Raw genomic sequence first — 11,146 nt, 5'->3', positions numbered from 1 at the left:
ATGTGGGTGTCTAGGGCTGCAGCCTGGGCAGCACCCACGCAACTGTGCAGTACATATTGGGCAGTGCTCAGGTTGCCCATGAGAACATCTTCTTTGGACATGAGCTGGAGCAAACCACTTACCTGGGACAGCATGATGAATACATAGGCATTTGTTTAGCTCATATGGCCCTGTGTTTTTTGGCGTGAGAGAGCCTCACATTGAGCAGTGCTCAACACTGAAACATCCAGGGGAACCTTTAGAAACTGCGCATCTTGAAAACAACAACTCACTATAGAGTGATATTTCTTCACCCTGCTTACTGCCCCCACCATTTGAACAGCCACCCTACCCATGCTGCAGCCATCACAGATAATAGCTTCACTGCCCTGCCTTCCCACTACAATGGACTGAAAACCCTTTGAAACCAGGAGCCAAACAAACCCTTGAATTATTTCTTTTGGATGTTAGGTTACCAGGATGCTAAAGTTAGTATCACATGGTAACTCAATGGTGCAGGCCAAGGGCAGATTCCAGAGTCATATGAGTACCCCACACCTACTATCACTTTATGATAATACTTGCCCATTCTAATTTATTTTTATATTATTTGATGGGTATAGGTGCTTTACCTGCATGTACATCTGTGCCCCATGGGCATGCATTGGTTATAGAGGCCAGAAGGGAACATTGAATCCTCATAAACTGAAGTTACAGACAGTTGTGAGATGCCATGTGGCTGCTGAGAATTAAATCCAGGTCCTCTGGAACAGCAGTCAGTGCTTCTCCATCCCTACTTTATAGAGGAGGAGACTCCAGAAAATAGAGGTTATATGCCACATGCCACCAGCTAATGTGTAGAAATCTAGGATACAAATGTCCAAATAATATCCCCAAACGACTTCTGTAACCTCAGGGTTACATGCACACTCCTAGCTACATCATCCTTAGTGAGATCTTGTTCTCACAAGAGAGTGAGCCTAGAGGAGTTAAACCAGATCTCTGTTAGTGTCATAATTTCTAATATTGCCAGTCAACTTGACTCATTCTCCACAGCATGAACTTTAAAAAGTGAATATCATTTAGAAACTAAAGTGAGTTTAAAACAACTCATGTCATGCCAGAATTAACTTGGAAAATAAATCAGTCATGAAGATCCCAAAATTGTGCCTGAGCTTCTCAGAGGAAAGGAAAATAACATTAGAAAAGAAAACTAACACAAACTGCATGAAAGCATTGAAATTCTAAATCTTTCCCCTGCCCTCCACCCCTCAAAAATGGCATGGTGATTGACTCTTGCTTTATATCAACAGACTTGGCTTCAATTAAAATGTCATCAGCCTGCCACCCACAAGGCACCCAGGCTCCTGGTTATCAGATGAACTCTTCGCCAGCATTAAACAGGAGAGGTCCAGGGGTCGGGGAGAAGACAGAAGGAAGGAGCAGTAACTAGTCTGCCCAGAGCCATTCCCGGATGTGGCAGCGTGTGTGGATATCCTCGGACACCTCTAGCATGGGAGTGGTGCTTGGAGTGATTGGGATGTCTCTCTTCTTCATCCTCAGGAGAGTGAACAGCGCTGGAATGTGAGGGGCTCCGAGTATTCTCAGAACAGCTCATCGCCATGTTCAGCAACTCTGAGCCCCTTCCTCCTCAGAGGCTTCCATGGTGCTGACACAGTAGCAAACAGTCAGCTGTGTACCAAATTGTTCTGCACCTGTGTGGGGTCTGAACAACAGACACATGTGCCTTGTGCTTCAAAAGAGACTATCCAATCGATCTGCATAGGTGGCTTCATAAAAGCTGTTTGTCTGTGCCTGGTGAGTCTTCAGGATGCCGACCATGTGTGTCATTCAGTACCCATCCTGCAGACAAGAAAGCCGAGGCACAGAGGGGACTGTGGCCTGTCTAAACAGAGTGATAGATAGTACTGGATTCAGAGAGAGGGCTGGTCCCTCAGCCAATCCACAGCCCCATTCCTCAGACTGTTTCTAACAGGAGAAAATCCAATCTCTAGCATTTACCTTAAATACATTTTAGGTCTCCCAAATACAAACTGCTTGGCCAGCATGTCTGTCTGGCCTTCAGCTGGTTCTTATTTCACATCCCTGTTCTTAAAAAGAACAGACTCCAGGTACCTGGAGTGGGGGGGAGGGCACATTCACGGTTCTGGAAACATTTGAAAGCAACAAAGGCCCCTCCCCTCAGTTCCCTTGATGTATTGAGTGTTCATGAGAAAGAATAGTGTCTTCCCTGGCAGGAAACCATGGTTATCTTCAGAGAACCACTTGAAAGGTGAGCAGTGGATCTCTGTGTAGGTCAACTCCACCCAGTGCCAGGACCCAGGACCCCACCTGCACATATCATGTGGGGAGGTCTTTGGCAGTCACAAAGCTGATGAAGTTCAGAAAATTCATCTTCAATAGAAAAGAAGAGGCTAGTGTGTGCCAGTGCCACACTGTGCAACCAAATCAAAGCCTGACTCCAGGATCTTGGCATTCTCCCAAGACAGGCAGAGAATACCTCCAGGCCTCCTGGTCCTTGCTGATCATCAAGTCATTCCTGAAAGTTTTCCAGAATAGTGAAATTGAATGAAGAATCTCAAATCTAAAACAATTGATTGACACACAATTCAGACCCTTGTTCCCGTAATTGGCAGTTTGAATATAAAACTTCCACTAGGAATCTGTAAGTACTGCTTACAGAACCAGAGGGCTGTGCATTGAGAAGCAAGGAATGGTTCAGCAAACAGTGACAGAACAAAGCCTTGCTGAGAACATTGCTCATTCCCATGGGCTAGTGTTCATTTGGGAGGAATTTTGAACATTTGTTTCATTGGAAATATCTGCCCGGTCAATGAAAATGGGTCATTGTTAGAAGTGTAGCCTGATTCCAGGACATGTTTTCAGAGACTAATGTGGTAAATGGATACTAGAATTGATTGATGTGTCCAACTAAAGGGAGATTGTGAACTGAGGAGTGAGAATGGGTGGGTATTAATCAAAGACACAGGGAGACATAAAGAATATGCTTCAGGGATCTACAGCACATTGTGGTCATCATAGGTAATGATAGTGCATATTTCAGAAATTCCAATAGAGTGGATTTCATTTGTTCTTACTATAGGAAGAGATAGGCAAATGATTGGCTTGATCTGAACACATTAATACGTATGTACATGGAACATCCCATCATACTCTGTAGATATGTACAGCCATGGTGTCAATGAAGAATAATAAAATCTCAAAGGACTGTGAATAGGAAAAGAAACACAGGAAGGGGTGGACATAAGAAGAAGTAGCAAGATAGCCATGCTCATGAGAGTTTATTGGAGAGTAAGAAAGAATTGTGTCTTCATTTCTTACTTGAGTGATTTGCTTCTAAAGCAGTCACACAATTATAAATTTTCTCACCACTAAAAAGACTCATATGTAGTTGAGATTTCCAAGGCATTTGTTAGACATAAATCACTGGGCAATTGTGTCAAAGCAGATCTGGCTGTGGTCATCCTTATCATGGTTCATCATGTAAGTATGCAGGGATACACTATACCCTGACTCCATCTGTTCACTCATCATCTCTGTCTATGAGTTCAGCATGAATGAAGCATGGGTCAGGCCTCAGGTTGGGGTGGGAGGGTGGTGAAGGACTGGAGGGTAAGTCTTCTGCCTTTGTTGAACTCACATGCTTGAACTCTGTCTTCAGTGAATCACAAATGTGGTTCTTGTAATTCCATAGAGAACACTTTCTTTTCTTATCCAAAGTCATATTTGTGTGTATATCTTTGCGGGGCCTTTTTTATTTTGGTCTATCTTTCTTAAATTTCTAGGCATCATGGAATTCTAGTACTCTTGAGAAAATAGGAAGAACCCTTGTACAGTCCATAACTATTGGATTTTTTGGACTTTTCCAGTTTTATCTCAGGGCCTGCCATGTTGTTAGCATCCAGGAAGGCTTTCCAGTAGAAACGGTCTTCACTACACATTGAACTAAAGGGATCAATGGCCACAAGTGACACAGTACACATCCCAGAAGAGCTTCCCTTTGGCAGCCTTCCATGCCTCTGTTTCCTCTGTGAACCTTATACCAGGCGTCCCCAGCGGCCAGTCTCCTTTGTACTCAGCAACAGGCACTTACCTCTGCAAAGATGGCTCCTGAGCAGACTAGAGATGGGTCTTTCTAGATATTTCGGCCTTGCTAATCTGAACTTTGCCTGTGCCTCAGCCCAGAGACTCATTTACTGAAATTTTAACCCCTAGTGTGGTTGTATCTGTACTAAGAAAGGAATTAAGACTAGCTGAGGTTGTGAAGGTGGGCCCTAATACCAGAATTAGGGCCCTTAGAAGGCAGAAGAGCTAAGGATCTCTTACAAGTGGTAACGTGGACCATCGAGTCATCCTCATGAGCATGAGTCCTCCACTTTCTTCCACTGAAAGGCTGACAAGCTGGGTTGTAACCCCAAGAAAGCCAACTTGCAGGTGAGAGGCATGTCAGGATCTCTGTGTTCTAACTGTTGTGTGTTCTAACTGTTGTGACAGTCTGTCAGGACGTTTCCCTCTTGAAGCTTAAGCACATTCGACTACTTTAAGATTGGAGGGTAGGGGTGGCTGAAAGTGGTTGTGGTAGTTGGGATAAGAGTGGACCAAATTATATGGGCTCATATATTGAATGCTTCGTCACCAGGGGGTGGCACTATTTAAAAGGATTAGAAGGATTAGGGGGCATGACCTTGTTGGAGGAAGACTCTGAGGTTTGTTGGGGGGTGGATTTTGAAGTTTTAAAAGTGGATGACAAGCCCAGAGTCTGTCTCTGTCTCTGTCTCTGTCTCTGTCTCTCTCTCTCTCTCATCTATCTATCTATCTATCTATCTATCTATCTATCTATCTATCTATCTATCTGTCTGTCTATCTATCTATCTATCTATCTATCATCTATCTATCTATCTATCTATCTATCTATCTATCTATCTATCTATCTAATCTCTTTCTCTTACTTTCCCTCTTTCCCTCTCTCTGTCTGCCTATGGATCAGGATGTAGCTCTCAGCTACTGCTCTAGCACCTGCCTGCATGCCACCATGCTCCTAGTCACAATGGTAATGGCCTAAACCTCTGAAACTGTAGTCGGGGTTCCAATAATGTATTTTCTTTTATAAGAGTTGCTGTGGTCAATAATGGGTTTCTTCATCGCAATCAAATATTTACTAAGACAGTGTTGATGTCTGAGAGTCATTTGGACACCCTGTCTCCTCTCGGGACCTTTGGCTCTGCAGCTGAAGGACAAGGGTGTCATTTCACAGTGCTAGGGCATGGAATAGTTGACCCACCCAAGGAGTAGGCACATCTTCCATATGGGGGAGAGACAGTGAAATGTACCTATACGTTCCCACAGCTTTACAACCTATTCCCAGGCACTTCTTAGCTCTCACAGCCTGAGACCTTGGGCATGGGGATTTGAGGAGGTCTGCACAGCAAGCCTCTCTTGACTGCTTGGTGCTCAAGGTGGGGCAGAGGGTCACTGTCTCCAACAGAAACAAGAATGTGTACACAGAGTTATCTCATGTCCCCACACATTCAAGAACAGGGAGGGGCATTGCCTAGCTTGAGGACAAAGACATTAAAGAATTCATGGCTTGCCAGTGCCATGCCAAATGTGGTAAGGAGGAACTCAAACGCAGGAAGGACTGAGGGATGGGTCACAAACAGCAGCTCAGAATTCACTTGGCTGATGGACATTTACAACACCCCTCAGGTTCAGTTAGCTTCATTTTCTTCTTCCAGGTTGGAGGTCAGAGTCACTCCCTCCATGTCTGCTTTCCAGGGTAAATGAACTGTGTTGAAATGTATGTCTGGAATGAGTTTGAGGGCAACCTTGTCTGCGAAGGCGTTCTAGGCCAGCCAAGGCTGTATGATAAGAACCTGTTTAAAAAAAAAATCTTTACAGAAAGAAATGGTACTTAATAGTCAGTACACAGCCCCAGACCTCTCTCCTCTGTTTTCTAGTGGCTGAAAACGAAGCTTCTGCATCAGATGGCTCCCCCTATCTCCCCCGGGTATGGCCCACTAACTGACTCCGGACACCTGGGTATGCCTGGACCTGTTAGAGTTTCTCTTTTTCTGTATATGAATCTGCAATGACAGTTATGTTCCCAAGTGCTGGGAACATTAGGAGATCATGTGTGTGAAACCCACCAGGCTGGGCAGAAACTAGCCCTCTGTGGATGGATGACATCAGCAGCTTCCGTTATGCACAAGGAGACGTTGGTGAAAGTGGGCTCCGAGCCCCTCTGCAGCTACTCTGTTGAAAAGCAACTGAGTGTGTGGACTGCAGTGAAGGGATCTAGGGAGCAGAGGAGGCATTCTGGTGGGGAGCGTGTTCCGTCAGGCCACACAGCCCTCAACACCAGCCTGAGAAGGAGCTGAGCCTACCAGCCAGGGACATCCTGCCATTTTGAAGACTGTCAATAATGGTACCAGATTTACACATTCTTACCAACAGGAGCAGGCTTTATCCTGAGACAAGATCATAAATCCTTTCCAAGATCATTACAAGCAATTTATACATTACTAATTAATCACCCTGACGTCATAGGAAGCATGTGTCACCTTTATGGTAAACGTGTAAGCAGCTGAAACTCGGGAACCAGAGGAGGAAGGTAAATAAGTGGACACCGCAGAAGCGTCTCTCCTGCTATTATCTGTACTGAACGCCATTGAGACAGGATTAATGTATATCAAATGCTAATTTCTTTTTTTTCCTGTTGAACTGTTTTTCCTGGAGATCTTGTTACAGCAAGCATGTAGCAGCCCTCCCAGCAGGGCCAAGAAAGGAGCCTCCAGCTTTAATCCCAGCCTGAGTGGCACCCACCAAAGCTCTAAATAATTTAACAAAAGACTAACCTTCTAACAGCGCAGGAGTGACACACAGAAGCAGCCTTCAAACAGGTGAGGAGCCACCCCAGGCGGACAGGCTCCCAAGCCCCCCTCTCCCGATCGGGATGCACTCCCACCTCCTCCCATTCCACCGCTTTCTGTCAGAAAACAACAATCCCAGCGGTTCTAGGGTCCCCCAGAAGGAGTTTGTTTATAATTAAAATATTGGGGCTGAAAGAGAATCTGGGGTCAACGAAGGGAAATGGTGCCTGGGGCTCCCTTGTATTCCCTCACTGGGGGACTGGAGCCGTTTGTGTAGGTCACACTCATGCGGGCAAGCCCCAGGTAGTGTCGGGAGTACAGCAGTGTGGAAGGGGTTCCAGGTTAGACCCAGAGGTACGGTGTTTCCTAGGCCGGGCTTGGGTTCGCTTACTGGCAAAGTTCTTCCTTTGTGTGTGGGGTCTGTCGGGGAGCAGGTGGACAAAGCCACATGATGCCTGCCCTCCTAGAGTCTGTGAACTATGGAGTGTAAGGGAGAAAGCCGTAATGTCAAAAGCAGACAGGCACAGGGGCTTCATTTCCGAATGTAATGTGAGAAACCAAAGGCAGCGTGGTCTGGGGGCACAGAAGACATACTTGAGGAAAAGCACCAAAGCAGACCTCACGGAGAAGGGGACAAGGGACAGACTTGGGAGCAGGGAGCCACTTCTCCAAGAAGCAAGATTCACCCTGACCCAGGTGGCCCTTTCTCCGTGACTTCTGGTACCTTCCTGAGACTGTCTCACTGCCTGCGTGGGAAGGGCAGGAAGAAGTGGCCACTCTGGCACAATGAGCCTTTTCCTTATTATTTTCAAAAGCACCATCATCTTGGCTGATAACTTCAAAACACTTACAGAAATATAAGAAAGCCTGAAATTTATGAAAACAAATGGAAGGTTTATAAATCTGTGCTTAGAAAAGCAGCCCATTCTGTGTAATAACAGAGACACTAGTTTGGTATATCCAATATTGTTTGGACAAGATTCAGTTCTATTTTTAGGAGATTTCAATTTCCTTTCCCATAAACCCTATGAAATATAGTGTGTGGCATATTTATAGTGACCCTTTTAGGGAGTGCTACACTTTTGGACCCTTTAATAAGCCTAAATGAGATGGTCTCCCCCTCACCTCACTGAGAAAATAAATAGATGGCCATGACAATCACGGATTAGACTGAGGTTCCCTTTTCCCCCATTTAACACATCTCACACCCTCCAGTCCCACTCACAAAGGCTCTCCAAAGATGGGGACAAAGCAGTAAAAGACAAAACTCAAGGCCGTCTGGTGGCTCCATTCGATTTATTTCATTGACAGGACTTATAAATAAGAAAGCATAATTTCTGAAGGCAATCGTGAAATGTTCTATGCAAATGACAAGCCCGAGCTCCCACTGGCCCTTTCTCCTCCCGGTTTCCGTGAGGGGCCTCCTCCAGTCCTGGCCACTTTACAGCACTGTGCTTTTTCAAAAGCACTCTGCAAAACTTAACCAGTTTGTTCTCAGGGAGAGAAGGTAGCAGGTTCACAGCATTGAAACGAGAGTAGCTAGCTGGAGCTTTTCCACGTGGGACAAAAAATGATGCCATCTGACTCCCTCTGTTGGTATATGTTTAGTGCCATCCCCTTGCATCTTTCTGGATCCTTCCATTTCTTAGAAAGCAACTGTGAAGGAGAGGAGTTCCACATTCTCCACAGGAAACAGCAGCAGCGCCTTCCTGACAAGAGGAAGGGCTGAGGCTGAAGCTCTGGAAGGAAGCAGGGGCTGGCTGGAGGGGCCTGCCCTAATGGTGCCCCTGGGACACAGATTTGGTGTTCAGTCAGTCTGTGCACATCACAGACACTGCATTCTTCCTATCTCATGCGCTCTGTGATTTACAGGACTTTACTCTTTATCGGCTTCTTATCTCTAAGTCAGAACTCTCTCTGCTACTTGGTTTTGAATCCTTTTCCCAAAAAGGTCATGGCACATGGAGGACACTTAAACACTCACAGATTCAATGTCCCTGATGACCGCTCTGCTTGGCACATAAGGCATGGGCACAGGCGACGTGAGCCTGCATTTTGACAGCAGTAGACATCCAGGAATCCATCACACACACACACACACACACACACACACACACACACACACACACACACACACACACACACACACTGTGACCTGCAGTTACAGTGTCACCTGTGGGCACTTTAGGATCACGGAGAGATCCAAGAAGTGCTTTGGAGTAGCAAATGGGAAGGCCTGAGTGACAAGATCCTTCTGGGACCAGACCTCTCAAGGAGCTGAGAATGTGGGAACTCAGAGAAAAGGAGCAAGGAGAACAAGCATCCTCTTCCCCAGCCACCAGGACGAGTCTCTTCTAAGAGCAAGTGGTATTGCTGAAGTGTGTAGCCAGTGCTCCTCGGGGACACAGTCATTTGCTCAGCTGAGTAGGGTTAAGGGCTGAGCTCAGACGGCTCTCAAACATCAGTGGGAGCTCTGAAACCTCAAAGACAGATGGTTTCAGTCACTTGCATTTCTAGAGAGGCAGAATATCATGATGCCGCAGGAGGTGAAGTGTAGGAGTGCTGGGCTGCACCCCAAGATCCTGCAGTAAAATGTCAGTCACCAGGAAGTCCAGCAGGAGAGACACACAATTGGCTGAGTTTGTTTCAGCGTTTTCCATTCTGTCAGTCTCAAGTAGTCCGTCAGCCTTTCTGAGCTCCAGGGTGTCTGGGAGGCACTGCTGGTGTCAGGTGCCCATGGGTCAGGTGCATTCCAGGGAAGCTGTCCATCGGTTAATGTGCCTATGAGAGCTGTCAGCACCTTGCCATTTAGGATATGTGACACTAATTACCCACCTCCTTTCTCTCCCCCACCAGGATTCTCCGAACAGAGGTTAGGGATGGAGGGGCTCGGTGAGAAGCTGAGCTGCCCTTGTACCTTTGGGCTCTGGACCCTCACAAGCTCCTCCTATGCACCCATGATGCACCACACTTTGCTGTCATCACCCCAAGGATTCCTGCTCTCAGGTAACAGTATCTAAGTTGTGGTTCATATCCCAGTTTGTTTAATTTCCCAGAATATCATTTAGTGTTCTTTGATTTGCTTCTTCAAAAAGGGACTCAGTGGAAATTGGGCTGGGTGTGTATCCCATTCCCTTTATCTCCAGTTCTCTCTTATTTACTATCCTTCTTGTCTCGACATTTTGGAATGATCCCACAAAAAAAAAAATCCTTGATATTTTATAATCTGGTGTGGATTTTGTTTCATAGTGATTAGACCCAGTGTAGCATAAAATCTCTGGGGGAAAAAAAGAAAAAAAACCTGGCTTTTGGCATCACAGGTTTCTCTGCTGTCACTTAACCAGGGTCTGCAGACAGGAGAAATGCTGGACATAGGCTGGAGGGTCCTCACAATGTCACACTGTGAGGAAACAGGAAGGAATAGGGGAGAGAAGTCTGTGAGATAGGAGAGATGGCCAGCCAAATGGAGAAATTGCAAAGAAAAGTATACAGACACTCTTCTATACACGTTTCTTATAGGGAAGAATGGCAAATGTGTGCTTATATTGCTTAATTTCTGAAAAAAAAAAGGACAAGTAAGACAATGGAAGCTTAAAATTGATTAATGAGGACAGGGATAGAAGGTTAGAAAATGTAGATTGAGGCTGTGATCCGTTTAAGAATTCCCTGGGGTAAGGTTTTACCTTTCAATCTGCAGGTATTTTCCACAGTTAAAATACAACCATTGGATGTGTAACAATAGCAAATGCTGTCACCAATATGGAGAAAGGGGGAACTCGGTGCCTTATTACTGAAGAATAAAAATGGTGCAGATGTTTTAGAAAACAGCAAAGAGGTTTATGGAAAAATAAATAAGTAAATGTGCCTACCATACAAGCCAGCAGCAATTGTCATGGGTGTACGACTGAAGTAAATGAATGTATGTCTTCTGGGATGTCAGCACCCACGGTCCCTGAATCTCTATCCATAGTGCTCAAGTTGTGAAAACAACGACAGCCAAACATTCCATTAGAACATTCTAGAATGAGAAAGAGGGAATTCACACCTTTGGCAACAATGTGGATGAACCTTGAAGACACTAATACTAAGAGAACTGAGAAAGACAAAGATCACAGGGCCTTTTTAACATGAGGCATAGAAAAGTAGACTCCCAAACAGACCCAATGTAGAGCATGGTGTATCCCATGGAAGAAATTACTAGGATAGTAAGTCGTAAGTGTGCACCCATGAATGCTGACCATGAGTTTGTGACTGCC

The 11,146-nt window shown here is 45.5% G+C and overlaps 1 long non-coding RNA gene across 1 annotated transcript; it reads right to left on the bottom strand.

Moving 5' to 3' along the window:
* Nucleotides 1–8,170: 8,170 nt before the first annotated feature.
* LOC121822887 (uncharacterized) lies at nt 8,171–10,860 on the bottom strand. The gene is made up of 3 exons (XR_006064190.2): nt 10,760–10,860; nt 10,574–10,680; nt 8,171–10,290 (listed from the first exon to the last, which is right to left on the bottom strand). It is a non-coding gene; the product is annotated as an uncharacterized LOC121822887 (long non-coding RNA).
* Nucleotides 10,861–11,146: the final 286 nt, after the last annotated feature.

The sequence above is a fragment of the Peromyscus maniculatus genome, chromosome 15 (assembly GCF_049852395.1).
Source record: "Peromyscus maniculatus bairdii isolate BWxNUB_F1_BW_parent chromosome 15, HU_Pman_BW_mat_3.1, whole genome shotgun sequence".
Classification (NCBI taxonomy): domain Eukaryota; kingdom Metazoa; phylum Chordata; class Mammalia; order Rodentia; family Cricetidae; genus Peromyscus; species Peromyscus maniculatus.
Note: the sequence above shows the minus strand (reverse complement) of the source record. Positions and strands in the feature narration are given on the sequence as shown.